The sequence below is a fragment of the Oryctolagus cuniculus genome, chromosome 18, assembly GCF_051225735.1.
Source record: "Oryctolagus cuniculus isolate XC-2025 breed Fujian yellow rabbit chromosome 18, ASM5122573v1, whole genome shotgun sequence".
Lineage (NCBI taxonomy): Eukaryota > Metazoa > Chordata > Mammalia > Lagomorpha > Leporidae > Oryctolagus > Oryctolagus cuniculus.
The window spans coordinates 77,137,001-77,156,480 of NC_142884.1; the positions used below are offsets into that span (position 1 = coordinate 77,137,001).

The following is a 19,480-nucleotide window of genomic DNA, read 5'->3' on the forward strand; positions in this document are numbered from 1 at the left end:
TTTCCCCGCCTCCCCTAGGAATGTGGTTTAGTCCAAGCTTCCCGTTTTCTCGCCCTCTAGCAGACATGGACTCCTCAAGTGCTACCGGTTTCCCTGCCACCTCCACGCATATGGTTCAGTCCAAGCTTCCTGTTTTCTCCCCGCCCAAGTACACGTGGTCTTGACACGTGCTTCCGGTTTCCCTGCCACCCCCGCTCATATGGTTTAGTCCGAGCTTCCTGTTCCCCCACCCCGCCCCACCCAGTACATGTGGTCTCAACAGAACAGGTGCTTCTGGTTCTCCTACCCCCCCCCCCGCATATGGTCTAGTCCAAGCTTCCTGTTTTCTCCCCGCCCTCAGTGCACGTGGTCTTGAAACGTGTTTCCGGCTTCCCTGCATCCCCCCCACACATGTGGTTTAGTCCAAGCTTCCTGTTCCCTCCCACTCCCGCCCACAGTGCACGTGGTCTTGTCTCGTGCTTCCAGTTGCCTTGCCTCCCGCACACGCAGATGGTCTAGTCCGAACTTCCTGTTTTCTCGCCTCCAGTGCATGTGGTCTCGACACGTGCTTCTGGTATTCCTGACACCCTCCCCAGGCATGTGGTTTAGCCCGAGCTTCCTGTTTTCTGAGCCCCTAACACACTACTTGTCATGTGCTTCTGGCTTACCTGCCACCCCCACGCATATGGTTTAGTCCGAGCTTCCTGTCCCCCCACCCAGTACACGTGGTCTCGACACGTGTTTCCGGTTTTTCCTGCCACACCCCCCCCCCCCGCATATGGTTTAATCTGAGCGTCCTGTACCCCCCCCCCCCGTCAGTGCACGTAGTGTCATCACGTGCTTCCGGGTTCCGTGCCTCACACAGGAAGTGGTTCAGTCTACTTCCTGTCACCCCTTGCCCACGGCCCACGTGGTCTCGCCTGCTGCCATGCTCCTTACGCACTTGGTCTCCTCCCGAGCATCCGGGTCTTCCTCATTGTGTACGTGGTTGGCTTGTTTTCCTGGCCCCCACCACGTGGTCTTGTCCCCGCCCCAGCACGCGTGTGCACTCACCCCGAGCGCCTTGTTTCCCTCGAGCACCCACCCCGCGCACGTGGTCTCCACTGAACTTCCTGTTTTCCCTGCCCCGCCCCCAAGCGCAAACGCTGGTCCCGGCTTCCTGTTGTGCCCCAGCGCAGGCACACGTGGTCTCGTCACGTGCTTCCGGTTTCCCCCTGCACTTCCTGTTTACCCCTCCCCTCCGTTAGGCCTCCTCACGTGCTTCCTGTTTCCCGCCCGCCCTTGCGCCCTGTTCTCGTTTACTTCCGGTTTCCTAACCCGCGAGCACGCGGCGCTGCCTCCAGCCGTGACCCCGGGGGACAAGGCCTGCGCGCCAGGCAGGCGGAGGCCGCTGCTAGGTAGGCCCCGCTCGGCCGTCGTCGGGCGGGCCTGGCTGCCCCAGCGCGCGAAGGAGGCCCAGGGCCCGGCGCCTGGCGCTGCTCCCGGTGCGGGCCCGCGCCGCGGCCCGACGTGGATGCCCCTTCCCGCGCTGCCCGCGGCGGCCGTGCCCGCCCCGGCCTGAACGCGCCAGCGCGGGGCCCAGGCCCTCCCTGCGCCCTGCAGAGGCCCACGGGGCTGGGGCTGCGGCCCTGGCGAGGTGCCGGCCGGTGCCTGAGGGGCGCGCGGAGCCCCCGCCGCGGCCTGCGGGTGCCCCCGGCTAGAGCGGGCGGGGCCGGGGCAGCTGGGTGCTCTGGACTTCCCTCTGCGTTATCTTAATCCCTTGAGACGGCAGGGAAAAAAATGAGCAGCCTGGAACAGGCCTCCGGGGCCGCCTCCCACCCCTGCGCAGCCGCATTCCTGAGGACGCCCTGGGCCGGGGTCTCTCCCCGGGAGGCCCCGCGGCCACCCGAGCGTCCCCGCCCCCGCGCTGCGCCCGCTCCCTGGCCCCTCCGAGCCCCGTCTCCCCTCTGCTGGGTTAGCGACGCCCCACAGGACTGCCTTTTCCTGGGGGCCGGCGTGGGCTGGGCCGTGACGCTGCGACGCCCGCCCACAGCCCCCGAACCCCAACCCCTACCCGGGGCCGAGGGTGGGCCGGGCCTGGGGGCTGGGTAGGGCCCGGTGCACCCTGGGGTCTCCGCTAGCGCCGCTCGGGCGGGTTTGGGGGTCGGGACCGCGGTTAGGAGAGTCGCGTTTAGTGTCCTGGTGGGGCGGGGGCCCACGCCACCATCGCCGTCCCCGCTCAGAGCCCGTGGCGAGTGTCCTGGCTCCCAGGGGCACCGGCTTCCCCGCATCTCGGGGCTGCTGGGCGACCTGGGCCCTCGGCCCGCGGTGGACTTCGGCGGAAGCTGCCTGGGGCGACTGGGATGTGACCCCGACGATGGCAGGCCCCGGGTTCGAGCCGGGATGAGAGACGGGGGTTCCTCGGGAAGGTGCGGATGGCCGAGCGGCCCTGCTCTCCGCGTGCGGGGCGTGCGGGGCACGGGCCCGGGCCCGGGGCCGGGGGCGGGCTGCCCTGTGCTGGGATCCCCGGGCCTGCCGGGCGGCAGAAACAGCGGCCCCGCCGTGCTGGCAGGGGCAGCCAGGCCGCTCTGCTCGGCACAGATGCGGTTCTGAGCGCTCGCTGGGGCTGGCCGCACACGGAGGGCCGTGGACGCGGCCCTGTCTGTCTGCTGTCCGAGCACCGGTGTTTGAGGGCCGACCGAGGGGCCAGATTTGGCTCCCAGAAGCCGGTGGGCTGAGGAGCGGTTTGAGGCCTCGGAGGCCCGGGGCGCAGCGGCGTCTGGTCGGGGCGCAGCGGCCAGGGCCGCGTCTGGTGCACGGCCCCACCCTTCCGCTCCGCTGGCCCTCCCTGCATTGTTTGGCCTCCCTGGCACCGGCCGGGCCTCCTCGGCCGCCATGTGCTGAGAGGCGTTCTCACATTTTTCTCCCGAGTCGGGCTGGAGCGTAAACAGTGCTGGACGGCGGGCATCCGGGCTCCGGGGTCCCTGCGGCTCTATCCGGTGTTTGTCCTTCCCCAGGGTGGGGTCTGGGACAGGCATTCATGTGTCCCGGGAGCAGGCAGGACAAATGGCCTCTCCGCGGCCGGTGCAGAGGGCTTGGTGTTTATCCGGCTGGGCCACGTGACCGCCCACGTTCCTTCCATGACACGAGTGCACGAAGCGTGTTCTGTCTGCTTCACAGGAAGTTTATGGCTGACGGTGGAGTGTGGCGTGAGGCCCGTAATCAGCTCCTGTGTGCGCGGCCTCTGACGATTTCAGGGGGAGACGCGCTGCCCCCATGCCCCCCCCCCACACCAGGCAGCCTGGGGAGGCCTTTCCCTGGGGGAGGGGAGCACAGCGAGACCCCCGCACCTGCAGGGTCAGCGGGAGGCTCAGCCCCTGGCGTGTGTTCCAGACAGGAGCCCCTCAGGGAGCCTTGAGACGGCTGGTCCCAGGGGTCCACGCTGCAGGGCAGGACGGGGCACTGCCCAGGCCGCCGGTCACTCTGAGGCCGACAGCGCGTCAGCAGGGCAGGCCCACCCTCAGCGGCTGTCCCTGGTGGGCCCTCCCGGCCGTTGTCGTCACCCCGGCCAGGCTGTGCAGCACGGGGACGCAGGGAGCCTCTCTGTCCAGGGTACGACAGGTGGTCAGATGTCTGCAGTTTCTGTAAGACCTTGGACGAGTTACACAGTTCAGTAAGGCAAAACTTCCGAATCCCAAGCGGGTCCCTCATTGGCAGTTGGCCCGCAGCTGAGCCGTTAGCAGTGTGAGCTTCCGCGGAGCCCAGGCACGTCGCCGCACACGGGGGGGGGGGGGGGGGGGGAGGCACGTCGCCGCACGCTGGGGGGGGGGCGGCCAGGCACGTCGCCGCACACTGGGGGGGGGGCACGTTGCTGCACACTGCGGGGGGGGGCGGCCAGGCACGTCGCCGCACACTGGGTGGGGGGGCGGCCAGGCACGTCGCCGCACACGGGGGGGGGGGCGGCCAGGCACGTCGCCGCACGCTGGGGGGCAGCTCCAGCAGCGCACGCCTGCTCCCGGGTCACGGCTTCCTGAGACCTCGTGGCCCCGGAGCGGCTGGGCCAGGCTTCAGCTCAGCTGGCAGGCAGGGCCTCCCGGGGCCCAGCCCTAGAACGGGGCACGAGGGGGCTGTCGGGCGAGAGCAGGGCGGGCGGTGCCACCTGCCCGCGGGACCGAGCGCCCCTGCAGCTCCCTGGCTCTGCAGTCTCTGGCCTCTCCTGGGGCCTGGAGGCGGGCTCTGAGGGAGGGGGAGTGGGGGAGGGCGGGTGATGGATCCTGCTCAGGGTTTCCCAGCCCCTCCTTGGTGAGTGCTACCCCGGAGGGTCTCTGCGTTAGCCGCGGCCTGAGGGGCTGGCCCCTGGCCGCCGACACAGCTGCACTCCTGGAGGGTGTGCTGGTCCAGACGGGCTTCCTCCGCTTTATCTTGGAGGTGGGGGCTGGGGGCAGGCGAACGCCCTGGTCAGACCTCCCTGACTGCCCCCCAGGTGACCCTGGCCTGACTCACGGGGACCTCGTACACGAGGGCCAGGAGCAGAAAACTGGCCCCCACCGCGTTCCAGATCCTGGATGGATTCTTGACAGCGTCCCTGTCAGGGCAGGGGTTCAGAGCCAGGAGCCAGGGCTGTGGCCAGGCTCTGGCTCTGGGCTGGGCTCCGTGCTCCTCTCGGGCACCAGCCCCTTTGATCTCTGCTGCCCAGAGTGAGGTCTTATCACCGTGCCTGCTTCTCAGGAGGGTGCCGGGCTCAGGCGTCTTACCTGGTGTGTGGCGCTTAGTGGGTGGAGTGTGCCTGCCCCCCCCCCCCCATGTGCAGACCGACTGCTTCTCGGGCGAGTGCAGGGGCCTGACGGGTTTGGTGGGGGCAGGGGTGGCCGGATCCCATCACGTCTTTGCCCTGCTGTCCCCTCCTGCCTGGGTCTCGGCGACCCTGAGCGCGTCGCTCAGCGTTGAGAAGCACCGTGGTTCTCTGTGACACACTGGACATGTCTCCCCTGGCTGGGAGCCTGTTTGCGTGTCCTCGGCCACTGACCGTGCCTGAGCGAGGCGTGTGTCCCTGGGGTCGGCGCCCACAGTGCTGCCATGAAGTCGAGGTGTCTGTGGAACCATGGCCCAGCGAAGGCCCCAGGGCAGCCCCTCCTGATCTGGTCTCCGTCTCTCTTCACGTGGCTTCTCTGTGTCTGCACCCCCCCCCCTTGGATCTGGGGACCTTCCTCGTCTGGGGTGATCTCATGAGGCTCTAAATGTAATCACATTCCCAGACAGGGTCGCAGCCACCTGCTGTCCCACACCTTCATCATCACACTATTTATTTATTTATTTATTTGACAGGCAGAGTGGACAGTGAGAAAGAGAGACAGAGAGAAAGCTTCCTTTTGCCGTTGGTTCACCCTCCAGTGGCCGCCGTGGCTGGTGCATTGCGGCCGGTGCACCGCGCTGATCCGAAGCCGGGAGCCAGGTGCTTCTCCTGGTCTCCCATGGGGTGCAGGGCCCAAGTACTTGGGCCATCCTCCACTGCACTCCCGGGCCACAGCAGAGAGCTGGCCTGGAAGAGGAGCAACCGGGACAGAATCCTGTGCCCCGACCGGGACTAGAACCCGGTGTGCCGGCACCGCAGGCGGAGGATTAGCCTAGTGAGCCGCGGTGCCGGCCCATCATCACACTGTTGACGCTGCTGACATCCCCCACGCTGTCTGGGGGTGCTGCCCACAGCAGGGCAGGCCCTGGGTTCTCCCCCACGGCCCTCATGGCCTCTGCATGGGACGTAGCAGAAGCCAGTGGGGTGGGGGAGGCCTGGGTGCTGAGTTCCTGCCCCCACCCCCCCAGCACGTGTGTGCATGGCTGAGGGGCTGCCGGCCCAGGGGCGGTGGTGCCCAGGTGGCCAGTCAGGAGGTTGCAGTGGTCAGGGGGCCGGTCAGGAGGCTGCAGTGGTCAGGTGGCTGGTCAGGAGGCTGTAGTGCCCAGGGGCCGTGTCAGGAGGTTGTAGTGGTCAGGTGGCCGGTCAGGAGGCTGTAGTGGTCAGGGGGCCGGTCAGGAGGCTGCAGTGGTCAGGTGGCGGTGTCAGGAGGTTGCAGTGGTCAGGGGGCCGGTCAGGAGGCTGCAGTGGTCAGGGGGCCGGTCAGGAGGCTGTAGTGGTCAGGGGCCGTGTCAGGAGGTTGTAGTGGTCAGGTGGCCGGTCAGGAGGCTGTAGTGGTCAGGGGGCCGGTCAGGAGGCTGCAGTGGTCAGGTGGCGGTGTCAGGAGGTTGCAGTGGTCAGGTGGCCGGTCAGGAGGCTGCAGTGGTCAGGGGGCCGGTCAGGAGGCTGTAGTGGTCAGGGGCCGGTCAGGAGGCTGTCGTGGTCAGGGGGCCGGTCAGGAGGCTGTAGTGGTGCCTGCTGTGATGTCCGTTTCCTGCCTCCCTCCACGTCATGTGTGTCCACCCCGTCCTTCGTCCTCCTCGGAACCGAGGTTGTTTCTGTCCTTGGCCCTGTTCGGGGCGGGGGCCTCCTCCACTTCCTGAACTCAGCCCCGCATTAGCTCAGCCGAGGCTGGCGGCTGCCAGGTTGGGTCTCACGGAGCTTTTTCACCACTGGGGCAGCGAGTACTGAACTGGATGTCCCCTGGGAGCAGGGGGGCCGTGGAGGCTGAGGGTGGGCCTGCACTCACAGACGGTACAGCCAGCACCGGGCTGAGCATGCCCACCGCCCAGCTTCTGACCCGGGGCGACAGGAACCTTAGGAGGCTGCCGAGAGTAGGGGCTGGGGCCGTTTCACTGACGTGTTTCCCAAAAGGCCTCCGCCTCGGCTGACACCCCGAGCGCTGGGCTCTCAGGGCTGCCCTGGGCTGGGTCTTGGGGCTGAAGTCCCCACTTGGCCAGAGGAGCAGGCTCTGGGCTCCAGGTGCTCAGGAGATACAGCCCTGTTAGTGACCTGGCCCTGGGGCTGCTGGCACTGGGCCCCTGAGAGCAAGAGGTCAGCCCAGCGCAGAGAAAGGGGCCATTTCCGGGTGTGCACTCCAGGCAGGAGACAGGCTGGAGCCTGGGTGGGCTGTGGGTCTTAGGGCAGAACCTGGCTCCTGTTGCTCACCTGTGGCTTTGAACTACAACTCTTAACTTCTCCAGGCCTCAATTTGATTTTTTCACCTGCAAAATGAGACTAATGCGACGCCCACAGAAGAGGTTGGGGTGCCCAGCAGTGCGTGCATACGTGCGTGTACGTTTGTGCATGTGGGTGTCTGCGTGTGCGCGTGGGCGCTGGGAAGCCTGCAGCACACCAGTGCCGTTCCGTCCCCACCGCTGCCCCTGTCACGTTAGCAGGCTCATCCCCCTGTGGCTGGGGAGGCCCCGACTTACAGAGGCCAAGAGGGCGCACCTTCCCTCACGTACTCCGTGCACGTTTTCTGAGTTCTCGGCCTCCTCGCGGCCCGTCCTCATGGAGAGGCCCGCCACACCGTGGCAGTTTCAGGAATTTCTAAGACTCGGTGCAGAAATGAGTTTGAACGCCTCCCACTGATACATTTGTATTTCAAGTTGAAATACTATTTTGTATATGTTTTGGCTTAAATATGTTTTGAAAGTTAGCTTGACCTGCTTTGTTTTAGCTTGGAAAAACAGCTACTAGAAACTTGAGTTAGGCGTGTGGCTCCGGCTCGGTTTCTGGTGTTCAGCAGAGGTGGCTTGGGGCAGAGGTGGCCGGCCTAGTTCTTTTGTAAGTGAATTTTGATTGGTGTGCAGCCAACTCCGTTCGTTGACCTGCTGTCTGTAGCCGCTTTCTCCGCGTGACGGCGGAGCTGGGTCTGGCCTCTCCCAGGAAGGTTTGCGGAGCCCTGCTCCGGGCTGCGGGCTGGAGGCCGAGCCCCAGCCTCAGCTCGCTCTGCGGCGCTCACAGGTGATTCTGCGTCATCTTTTTGTATCTCTGTCTTTCACAGAGTCCTAGAAAGGAAAGCGTTGTGTCCGACCATGAGTGTGCAGTCGTAGGTGCAGGTTTACTGTGAAAAAATGCAGTAGGAGACGGGGACAGAACAAAGGGTGCTTTGGAGCTGACCTGAGCCTCTCCCCACGGGGTCAGGAGGACCTGGTGCCTGTTGAGGGGGAGCCAGGCGGGCGCCCGGGCCTCGAGCTGAGCCCGCCACTGAGCCGGGGAGCCGAGGAGGGAAGCAAGGCCCATCTGGTTTGCGTTAGGTTTATAAGGCTGATAGCAAATAAGGGTATTAGAGCTAATTTACTTATTTAGAGAAAGACGACTCAACCCAGGGGCTGATTGGGAAGGGGCAGTCCCCTCCTCCTGGGCTGGGGTGGGGGAGGGGAGGGCTGCCAGGCCAAGGCCCTCCTGCGAAGATGGGTATCTTTTCAAAAATAGCCCTGCAATCGTGTGTGGCCTCAGGCTAGGACTGGGGGACTCCCGGCCCCTGCCTCCTTGGCTGGCCGGGAACACTCCACTAGGAGGCTGACCCTGTCGCCGACCCCCTGGATGGTGGCTCCCAGGACAGTCCTGGAATGCAGGTGCCCTGCAGGGTGAGGACAAACCAGGGCAGACAACACAGCAGCGTGTCCAGCTGGCCTGGGGTATAGCTGCCTCAGCTCTGTCCCTGAGAAGCCCTGTACTCAGCTCGTCTGCGCCTGCGCCTGCGCGAGCCACTTCCCACCCACACTGCCCAAAGCCAGGTCCCGGAGGCCAGGAGTGATGTCACAGCCATCTGCTGCCTGGGTCCCTTCAGACCGAGGCTGTGGCTTCCAGAGTTCTGTGCTGAGGCCGCTCCCTCCGGTTTGGGTTTAGGGAGAGAATGGGGGCTTTGGAATAAGACCGGAATGGGTTCAAACCCCAGTGTTGCCAGATCCCACCTTGGCGATGCTTAGGCGGAGGCCAGTGGGAACCAGGGGAGACGAGTGTGGTACCACCGGGCTGGGTGCTTGATGCAGCCGAGGCCAGGGGGGCGGAGTCGTTGGGGCAGTGGGGGTGGGGAGGCGTTTCCTTGGAGTTCCGGAAGGCAGCTTGCAGCACCAGACTCGAAACCCAGCTGGAGCGTTCTGGAACTTTCTCTCTGCCCGCCTCTTCCTCCGCCCTCCTTCACATCAGGAGGGGAAGTTGCTCCATGTGTCTTGCATGAACTGATTTCACCCACTTATAAGGCACAGCAAGTTCATGGCTTCATTGGAAGACGAGGCACTTGGGCTTTGAAGCCTAAACGGAAAGTGGCAGCCCCTGGCTGCCCAGAGCTGCTCAGACCCTCCCTTCACACATTGTGTGTCCAGGGTGGCTGGGGGGCTGTGGGTAGGGCTTGGTGGGCAGTCCGTGGAACCCTCTGCCGGCGTCGGGCCCCTCTGTCGTTGCTGGTGTGATCCATGCTTACGGATGAGGAAGCACAGCTACCAAGTAAACCTCGCCTCTCTGGGTTCTCCCATTCGGCTCCTTTCTCCGACCTGCTGGGAGCTCACACCCCATCAGGAGAGCTGACCCCTGCCCTCGGTAAAGCTTGGACATGCCCAGTGCTGGGGGAGGGGGCTCTGCAGGTGCCTGGGCAGGAGAGGAAGAGGCTGTGGCATGAGTGGTCAGCATGGCGTGTCCCTGAAGGGTTAATCCTGTGTGTGGCGCTTTGTGACTGTCTTATGTCACAGTGGTCAAGACTCATTCAGTTGTCAGTGACAGACTCGGGTTACACCTTAGTGAGGGACTGGGTAATGGAAGGACCCTCCCAGGCCCTCGGGCAGGGCTGGGAGGAGTCTGCCTCTCTGCCGGCCCTGGCTCTGCTCTGCTGTAGGTGGCTTTCTCTTCAGGGAGTGTCTCGCTGGCCGGCCTGGGCCTTCACACTTCATGGTTGGTGCTGTCGATGAAAGAGGATGCCATGTTCTCGGGTGTTCCAGCAGTATCCGGGGGTGACCCTTCCTGGCTTGGACACATGCCATCTCTGAGCCAATCCGTGTGACCAGTGGTCTGGGCTTGGGTCTTTGTTCACTGAAAACAGGGTTTGGTATCTCACGGCTTGAGAGTGCAGAAGGGGTGGTCCCCACAGCAGACAGGCAGGCTGACCCCAGCAGCTGGAGTGGTCAGTGTAGCCATGTAGCGCTGGACGGGTCACTGTCTGACACGCTCCCCCAAGACCCACTCAGGAACAGCGCCTCCTGCCCGTGGCCCACCCTACTGCCTAGCAGGCGGCCATTGTCAGATGGTGATGGGGATCTGGGCTGTGGGATGGTGTCATCAGCGCTCTTGCCATGTAGCAGATGGGGCCTTCTGATCCTGGGCAGAGGACGAGGAAGCTCCATGGGAGAGAACATTCTGGATCTCGTAAGCCAGAGTGGGAGGCTCTGGCATGCAGAGCATAGCGTGAGAGCCCTGGTGTGGGTGCTGGAAGTTTCCAGAGAGAAGGAGGCTTTGTGGACAGGCGGTGCGATTTCACAATCCCCAGCGTGTTCAGCCCTGTCACGGCAGAGCTGCTGAGCAGATTCTCAGCCCTTCCAGGCTGTGCTGTGGCTGCCTGTGCTGGGGCCCTTCATTCCAGGTGGAGTCAGGCCCACTGACCCACAGACACATCTGTGCCGATGCCCCTTGGCTCACTCCTGCATATCCTCCAGGGCCATTTTCATGTCCCTTCTTCTGTGCTGGAGCGGCCAGGAGTGGGAGCAGCATGTGTGGTTTGCTCATTAGTGCATCTCCAGTGCCTGGAGTGTAGCATGTGCTCAACAGAGCTGCTTGTCTAGACGGATGCGGGTGGTGGAGTGAATGGATGCGTGTTTGAACGGCTGGGTAGATGGCTGGGTGGGTGGAGTACTGGATGAATAGGTAAACGGATAAGTGGATGGATGGGGGGGTGGATGAGTAGATGGATGGTTGGGTGGGTGGGTAGATGGGTGGTTGGGTGGCTGGGTAGATGGATGGGTGGGTGGGTAGATGGATGGTGGATGGCTGGGTAGATGGTTGGGTGGGTGGGTAGATGGATGGTGGATGGATGGGTAGATGGTTGGGTGGGTGGGTAGATGGATGGGTAGGTGGATGGTGGATGGATGGTGGATGGATGATTGGGTGGGTGGGTAGGTGGGTGGGTGGGTAGATGGGTGGTGGATGGATGGGTGGGTGGATGGTGGATGGATGGGTAGATGGATGATTGGGTGGGTGGGTAGATGGATGGTGGATGGCTGGGTAGATGGATGGGTGGATGGATGGGTGGGTGGATGGTGGATGGATGGGTAGATGGATGATTGGGTGGGTGGGTAGATGGGTGGTGGATAGATGGTTGAGTAGGAGGGTAGATGGACGAGTGGATGGATGGATAGGTAGATGTTGGGTGGGTGCATGGTTGGGTGGATAGGTGGATGAGTGGATGGATGGCTTTGTGGCTGACAGAATGGCAGAGGACACTGATGCTGAATGGAAGGCCCACTGAAGGCTCAGTCATGGGACTGTTAAGAGCAGGGTCTCTGAAGCCGGAGCGCCTTGGTTCCAGTCCCATCTCTGCCCTTTACTAGCTTGCTGGTCTTGAGGAAGTGTGGCCTCTCTGAGGCTGCATTTTCTGGTCAGTGAAGTGTAGGCCCCGCAGTGCGTCCTGCCAGGATGGTCGTGCGGGTCCCACACTCACGCGGCAGCACTGCTCTCGGAGTTCTCTGTTGCCATCTGTGCTCTCTGGTTCCACTGTTTTCCACAACAGGCCCCGAGCACCAGGGAGTCTTGCTGGGTGTGTCCTAGGCCTTAGGGACACAGTGGAGAGGAAGACGTCTCCACTGGCGCAGAGCTGGCACTTTGATGGAATGCGTTTTCTCCTTTGCGGGGCTTCTTACAATTTACATGCGTCTCTAAATGCCTGTGTTTATTTTTCATTAAGAGTTCCCCCATCGCTGCACTATACTGTCTGGCAAGGCTAGGGGCTCCACTGTCTTCTCAGGCTGCTGTCAAAGGAAAAGCCCACCATCTTTCTCTTTGCTGTTGCCTGGCCCCATGCCCTGGAGCCTTGCCCCTCCCTCTCCGTCCCTCTTAGCTCTCTCTCCTCCCCAGGCCAGATCTGCAGCTCCATTCAGCTCTGCCTTCAGTACGCGCCCAAAACCCAGCTGACTCCTCAGCCCTGGGTCTGTCCCCTCTTGTGCAGGAGGCCCCTCACCGCGCAGGGCACCTGCTCACAGACCCCACGTCTGCCCTTCCTGCTCTGGGGCTTCCTTCCCCACATCAGCCTGAGGGCTCAGAGCACGTGCGTCCCCGACTCAGTGTGCCGAGTGCTCCCCTCCTCACGCCAAGTTGCAGCCACAAGCCTTCCATGATGTTTAGGTCCCCGTGTGAGCAGTTCCTGGCACACAGCCCAGACCCCATCTCCTGGGTTTCACTGCTGGCCTCCCCGTGCCGGCCCTGGGGCTGTGTATGTTCTGGACTGCTCTTCCTGGGGGCTGCACAGCCCCTCCCTCCTGCCACCGCCTCTTGTCGGCAAGGCTACCCCACCCCCATCTGCACACAAGGGACACAGAGAGAAAAAGGCAGGTGTGGCAGGGAAGAGGAGGCAGCATGGGCACAGCAGAGATTGGAGCATCCCCCAGAGCAGGAGGAGGCAGAGGCAGCCCCCTTGAGGCTCCACAGGGAGTGTGGCCCTGCTGGCCCCGGCCTCAGCACCACAGGAACAGGCCCATGGCCCTGGAATGGTGGGGGGGTGGAGTACAGTGGAGGAGGGAGCACATGGGGAGGCAGGAGGCAGGGAGGGGTTGGACCCCAGTGCAGCTCTTACAGCCACACTCCTGCGAGAACTGCTGAAAGGGCACCCCCCGTAACCCAGGGTGACCTGGCCCCTTCCCGCCCCCACAGATGGCTCCGTCTGCGCAGGCGTTCAGGAAATGGGTTCACTTGTGTCTGATTTCTTTCATTCGTGTGATGCTTCTGAGATGCATCGCTGTTTGTTTTTTACCGCTGAGAGGTGCTCGGTGATATGGACGTGCCGCTGTTTGTTCATCCTGCCATCCACAGACAGACATTTGGGTTGTCTGTGGCTTGGGGCTAACCAGTAAAGCTGTTGGGAACATTTTGTGAACAGGTATTTTGTGAAAATGTTCTCGCTTATTTTTGGTAAATTCGAGTGTTTCAGGTGGAACCCACCAGGCATTGTGTTGGTTATCTCAGAGGTGGTGGAGCCTGGCTGGCTGTTGACAGCTGGGTTCCCAGCAGCCCCTGACGTCAGGTGTGGTCATGGCGGCTGGAATCCATGGGATACGTGCAGCCGTGAGGAAGTCAGGTCCTCCTTGTGCTTTGCCCTGCTGTCAGCCTAGTGCAGGTACGTGTGCTGACCTGAAACCCTGGGCTGAAGCAGAGTGGCAGGCGGAAGGCGTGGTCTCAGTGCAGGTGGAAGGCGTGGTCTCAGTGCAGGTGGAAGGTGTGGTCTCAGTGCAGGTGGAGGCGTGGTCTCAGTGCAGGTGGGAGGCGTGGTCTCAGAGTGGCAGGTGGAGGCGTGGTCTCAGAGTGGCAGGTGGAGGCGTGGTCTCAGAGTGGCAGGTGGAGGCGTGGTCTCAGAGTGGCAGGTGGAGGCGTGGTCTCAGAGTGGCAGGTGGAGGTGTGGTCTCAGAGTGGCAGGTGGAGGCATGGTCTCAGAGTGGCAGGTGGAGGCGTGGTCTCAGAGTGGCAGGTGGAAGGCGTGGTCTCAGAGTGGCAGGTGGAAGGCGTGGTCTCAGTGCAGGTGGGAGGCGTGGTCTGAATGGCAGGTGGGAAGGCATGTGGTCTTGGGTCCTGGTTTGGGGGAGGCCAGTGGTTCCATCCTGGACCCTGGAGACCAGGAAGTGACCCTCTCTAGGGCTGGGCTAGGGCCCACTGTGTGTCCAGGTACAGCCTCTGCATCCAGTCCTGGGACAGACAACAGACAGTCTCCGGATACCAAGGCAAGGTGGGAACAAGACTAGGGCCACAGAGTGCCCAGGGAGGCCACTGATGGACCGTGACCCAGAGGTGGTCGCTTGGGCTTCTGGAGCCTCAGTTTCCTCGCCTGCAGGATGGGCCGGGTCAGGGCCACCCAGAGGGTGAGTGCCTCTGAGGAGCTCCCCGCGGGCCCTGCAGCATCGCGGGAGCCCCTGGCTGCTGGGCCACCCCAGGCCTCAGTGCTGCTGCTGCCTCCACTCAGCAGGAAGTGGCTCCCAGCCTCCGGAGTCCGCCCTGTCCTCACTGTGGGGAAGGAGGGTGGAAGGGTGTGGGACAGTGATGCCTTCTGAGATGGCTGCTATGTGCCGGGTGCCCTGGTGGCCCAGAGCAGGGGTTCTCAGAGCGAGATCCCTGGAGCAGCCCCGTCAGCACCACTGGGGAAGTTTCCAGAAATGCAGGATCTTGGGCACCCGGCCTCACGGGATCAGTGGAGCTGGGTCTGGGGAGCCAGAGGAAAACACTGTCACGGCAGGGTCAGCCTGGGGTAGGGGGAAGGACCCCTTGGGGTCTGGGCCCCGAGAATATCTCCAGCCACTTGGAGAGTTTCAGGAGAAGGGTGTGGGGGAGGAGAACTTTCTCTGAGACCCCCAAGGTCCCCCACAGCCGCAGGCCCCTGCGCCCTCACCACCTCCACCTGTGAGCCAGGGAAGTCTCCTCCCACACACGCGACTGGGGAGGCTCAGGTGCCGGCAGTGCAGGCGGCCCTCCTGCTGGCTGCCTAATTAGGCCACATCTGGATCTAATTAGCCATGAGGCTCCACCAGCACGGGCGCCTTTATCATCCCTGTGGCAGAGGCAGCTGGGAGAAGAATGGCTGTGGCTGTACTCTGCTTCCTGGTGCGTGGTGGGAAGGAGGGGGCGGTGAGGACTAGGAGATAGGAGGGCCGCCGACCCCTGCCCACATGGCATGGGTGGAGGATGGATGATGGATGGCGGGTGGGGGCTCACAAGACCGCAGCTCCTGTTCCTGGGGCCCTGGGGTGCAGGAGTTGCTAGGCTCTTTTTAAACACCTCGGTGTGTTTCCCAGCACACGTATAACACAAGGGCATTTTCCTCAGCTCCTTAGAACTTTCTAGACCAGCTGCTGTCAAACCCCGGCACTCGAGGCTCTCCTGAAGGGTTTGTTAATACACGGCAAAGTGGGCCCAGGAATCTGTATTTCTCACAAGTTCCCACAAGGTCCTGATGGGCTGGGCCAGGGCCTTCACTCTGAGAACCTGCACCCCTGATTAATGCGGGTCCCTAACCTGGCTCTGCAGTCCGTCCTGCCTGGCTCACAGGGTCCTCCTGGCTGGGGCAGGAGGCTGCTGGGTGCGCACCGAGTGCACGGTGCCACCAGCCTGATGCCCAAGTCTCCCAAACTGGAGAACGGGCAGCTGTCGCTGAGCCCTCACTGTGTCCCAGGCCCTGTCTCAAGTGCATCAGAAAGCCTGAGAAGTAAGGCTATGTCCACGCCCACTGCAGTGATGGGAGCCCAGAGGCTGACAGGGGCTCAGTACCTGCTCAGGGGCCCGGGATCTGGAGCCCCAGTGCTGCCCACCCAGGCTGCCCTGCTCTAGGAGTGAGGGCTCCTCCAGGTGCCCAGGACAGGGTGGTCAGTCCCTTGGGCTGCAAGGGGGTGGCCATCCCAGGGCCTGGTACCCAGGGACCTCGGGACCTGCTGTCAGGGGCTACCCCGCCCCTGGCTCTGACATCAGTGGTCCCAGTGGAGGCAGGAAAGAGCCTCAGAGACCAGGTGTTTCTGCCATGAAAGCTTCTGCATTCCCACTGTCAGTGCCGTGTTCCACGGCCCTGCTGAACCCCGCGGGACCCACCTGTGTGGGGCTTAGCCAGGAACCCAAGAGTAAGCTTAAAATGTTTCCCAGCAGTCAGGGGAGGTTAAAAAGCCAACTTCCCCTTTTTGGAAAGTGTTTTAAAATTTTTATTTATCGGAGAGACAGAAACAGGGAAGGAAGGAGAGAATGAGCGCAAGAGTGAGGGAGAGAGCCGGAGACTGAGGTCTGCTGTTTGCGCCCCAGGCGCCTGCAGTGAATCAGGAGCACAGTCCAGGTCCCCGACTACCTGAGCTGGCACTGCTGCTCAGGGCCTGTGCTGGTAGAAGCAGGAGCTGGGGATTGAACTCGGGGTTTCAGTGTGGGACGTGGGTGTCTTACCTGCAAGGCTGCACGCCACATCGATTGTATTCCCCCTCTGGCTGTCCCTGCACTCCCTGCTCCCAGGGGGCACTGGCAGTGACAGCCACACCACCAGGGTGTCAGTGCTGTGTGCAGACTGAGTCGTCAGCTCACAGGGCAGGCCCTGTGGGCGCCGGGAGGGCTTCGGCAGCCTGGACTTCATGTTGTCTCTGGTTTGCTCAGAAATTCCTGCTCAAGGAAGAGGAAGACAGGAAGCAGGATCCAACAGTCTCCCGCGTGCTGCAGCAGAGTGGCGGGCTGGGGCCTCCTGTGCCTGAGCAGACAGCCCGGCCCTGGGGAAGGCTGCCGAGCGCCTGTCTCCTGCGCTTGCCCCTGGGGATTGTGTTCCTGGTTTCCGGTCTGGGACGTCAGTGCACCCTGGCCGAGCACCTTCCACCCTACCTCCTCAGGGGGCTCTGAGGCGCTTGTCCAAACAGAAGGTGCATCTGGTAGGCCTGGCCTGGGTCACGGCCTCCCAGGCTCGCAGCCTCAAGTCTCCTGTCAGTAACGGCACACGCTGGCCAGGACCCCTTTGGAATGTTGAAGGGTGTCTGTGGAGGGTTGCCCTCCTGGGAGCGTCTGGTGGGTTCTCTGCTCTGCGTGTTCACAAGCGTGCGCAGGTCGGGACCCTGGTGGTGCTTCCTGCGTGTCTTTGCCAACTCCGTGTTTCCCTCAGAGGCACACACCTAGGACGAAGGTGGAGGCTCTCACAGTGGGCCGGGCCTGGCTTCCTCTGCCTCTTCCCCTTTGGGAGGGCCATGACCCTGTAGGTGCACACGGCCGTGGGTGACTAAGTGCTGACTGTGCATCCACACTGCACGTGTTACCTGTGCAGCTCCCCTGACTGCAGGAAGCAGGCGCCTTGGTTGTCCTCAGTTTGCAAACGTGGGCCTTGAGACTCACGGATCACGCAGTGTCGCACAGACCTGGACGCTGACCTCTTCCAGTGCAAAACTGGGGTCTTCTCAGGGTGTGGGACTAGGGGGCGGGTGTCCAGCAGAAAACCAGGAAGTGGGAAAGAATGAAGCAGGGTCTTTGTGGGGTCCCCAGGCTGGTGTGGCCCTCCCTGCTCTGCTTTGTTAGCCCTGTGACCACAGGAAGGGTGCCCAAGCTCTCTGGCCTCCAGTGGGGATCCTCAAAGGCATTGCTCAGGCTGGCCCAGCCCCAGCCACCCCTCGTCTGGGCCCAAGGCCCCCTGCTGCCCGGAGCACCTGCCCTTGGCTTCCCTGCCTTGTAGCGCCCACCGTGGGGGTGCACTCACCTCCCTGCACACGCAGCTCGGGGCTGGACTAGCTGGTGTGCTTGCAGCATGCAGGATCCCCCAGGAAGCAGATGCAACACGAGTGGGCTTTGCCCTGGCTGCACGTGGCAGCCTTCTGCGTCCTGGCGCTGGGGCTGCAGTCCAGGGTTCTGCTCGACACTGTCCCAGTGGGGGCCAGGGCTGGGCATCTTCCCGTCTCCCTTGGCTGTTCCAAAGCACCCAGGGCAGAGGGTGGGAGGTCTGGAGCACTGGGTGCTGGGGGGGGTGGTGAGACTAGCAGGCCTGGTTTGGGGGAGGTCTGGAGCGCTGGGTGCTGGGGGGGGGGGTGAGACTAGCAGGCCTGGGTTTGGGGGAGGTCTGGAACGCTGGGTGCTGGGGGGGGTGAGACTAGCAGGCCTGGGTTTGAAGGAGGTCTGGAGCACTGGGTGCTGGGTGGGGGTGAGACTAGCAGGCCTGGGTTTGCTCCGCGTCCACAGTTGCCTGCACATCTTCCTTTACATAGAAAGCATTCTCTGCACTAGTACTTCAGTTAATTAAAACTTCTGTCTTTAACTAGAATCCCTGTAAAATGCTTCACACAGACTGGGCACTCATGGACGCTTTGCCACGCCAGGCCCTGGTGTCAGCATTTTGCTTTTGGAGGCGTTTCACCTTGGCGGGTGCCAGCTGCAACGCGTGCTGCCGTTGGTTCCATTCTATACGAGGAGCGGAGGCAGGAAGGCCACATTGCTGGCCAGGGCTGGGCTGGGCTGTGGCCCACATGGTGGGCAATGGACTCCCAGCCCATGCAAAGGATGTGAGCAGCGTGGCCTGAGCCTTGCGTGGCTGGTGTCTGCTCATGTGCCTGCAGCGCTCTCTGCAATTCATGCTGCATTAAACCCGCCTTCACCCAACTACGAGATGCCCTCCACGTGCACGCAAAACCTCCAGGACACCAGAGCAGGTACCTGGCTCTCTAGGAAGCTGTGTGGACCAAGAAGGAGTCCCGTGCCACCTGCAGCAGTCACGCTGGGAGCCTGCTGACCTGGGCATCCCACAGAGATAGGCCAGCCACCGAGGGGCTGTGTCGTTGCTCCACGCGCAGGGCTGAGAAACCTGAAGGATTCATGGACTCCTGGCTTGTCTCCTCCACATTGTCTCATAGGCTACGGATCCAAACTCCCATCTGGTGACTGAGTATCTCTCAGGCCGTCCGAGCTCCTGGGTGGGGAGTCTTTATCTACCAGACAGCAGCACCTAACAAGCCTCAGTCAGTCAGTCAGTCCCCGGAGTGATGGGAGATGTGTAGGGAAAGGAAGCAAAAGAGTCACAGACGTAGTCAGAGTGCACACACATGCAGAAAGCAGAGCGTGAAAACTCTAGAACTGCAGGCGAACAGGATACCTTCGTGACGGCTTTCTGAGACCAGAGGAGAGCTCTACGCTGCACTGACCGTATTAAAGTTGAGACACAGAGTTCTGTTCGTAACAGACGCACCGTTAACAAGTGCAGTGCGAAGCCACACACTGAAAGAAGACGTCTGTAGCTTAAGTGACTGCCCCAGCCTGGGGTTGCCTCCCACCCGTCCCCCGTGCTCCTCACAGCACCAGCCTTCCTCACGTCCTCATCGATACGCTGTTAGGACTGTGCTGCGTGGCATCTGCCGTGACTTTAGACCTGCATTTAGTACATTTAGTACACTGTGGGCAGTAAGGCTGACAGTATTGGAATTACCCATTTGCAATCTACTCTAAAGATCTATTGTGAAATCTATTACAGAAATCTATTGTAAAAAATTTAAAAAATTTATTTGAAAGGCAAAGAGGGAGGGAGAAGGAGAGGGAGACAGAGAGGGAGAGGGAAACGGGGAGGGAAGGGACTTTAATCTACTGATTTTCTCCCCAGATATCTACGACAGACAGGGCTGGGCCAAGCCAAAGCCAGGAGTTCAAGCTGGGTCCCCCATGTCCGGGGAAGGGACCCAAGCACTGGAACTCACTCACTGCCTCCAGGGTGCACACTAGCAGGAAGCCGGATGGGGAGGAGTAGGACTTGAACACACACTCTGATAGGGATGTGGGCATCCCGAGTGGCATCTTAACCGCTGCCCCAATCACCCACCCTGTGCTGTAGGAGACAGCCTGGCAGGAAAGAATGGCAAGGACATGAACAGGGAACAAGCCGGTCTCCAAGGTGCAGGCACTCACCCAGCAGAGGAAAGCATGCACACAGTGACAGGTGACTTCCCACGCCTTACACTG

The 19,480-nt window shown here is 62.3% G+C and overlaps 1 long non-coding RNA gene across 1 annotated transcript; it reads left to right on the top strand.

Annotated features, from left to right (window-relative positions):
* The first annotated feature begins 1,231 nt into the window (after positions 1-1,231).
* LOC138846593 (uncharacterized) lies at positions 1,232-18,893 on the top strand. Its single transcript, XR_016225006.1, has 2 exons — positions 1,232-1,376; positions 17,797-18,893. It is a non-coding gene; the product is annotated as an uncharacterized LOC138846593 (long non-coding RNA).
* Positions 18,894-19,480: the final 587 nt, after the last annotated feature.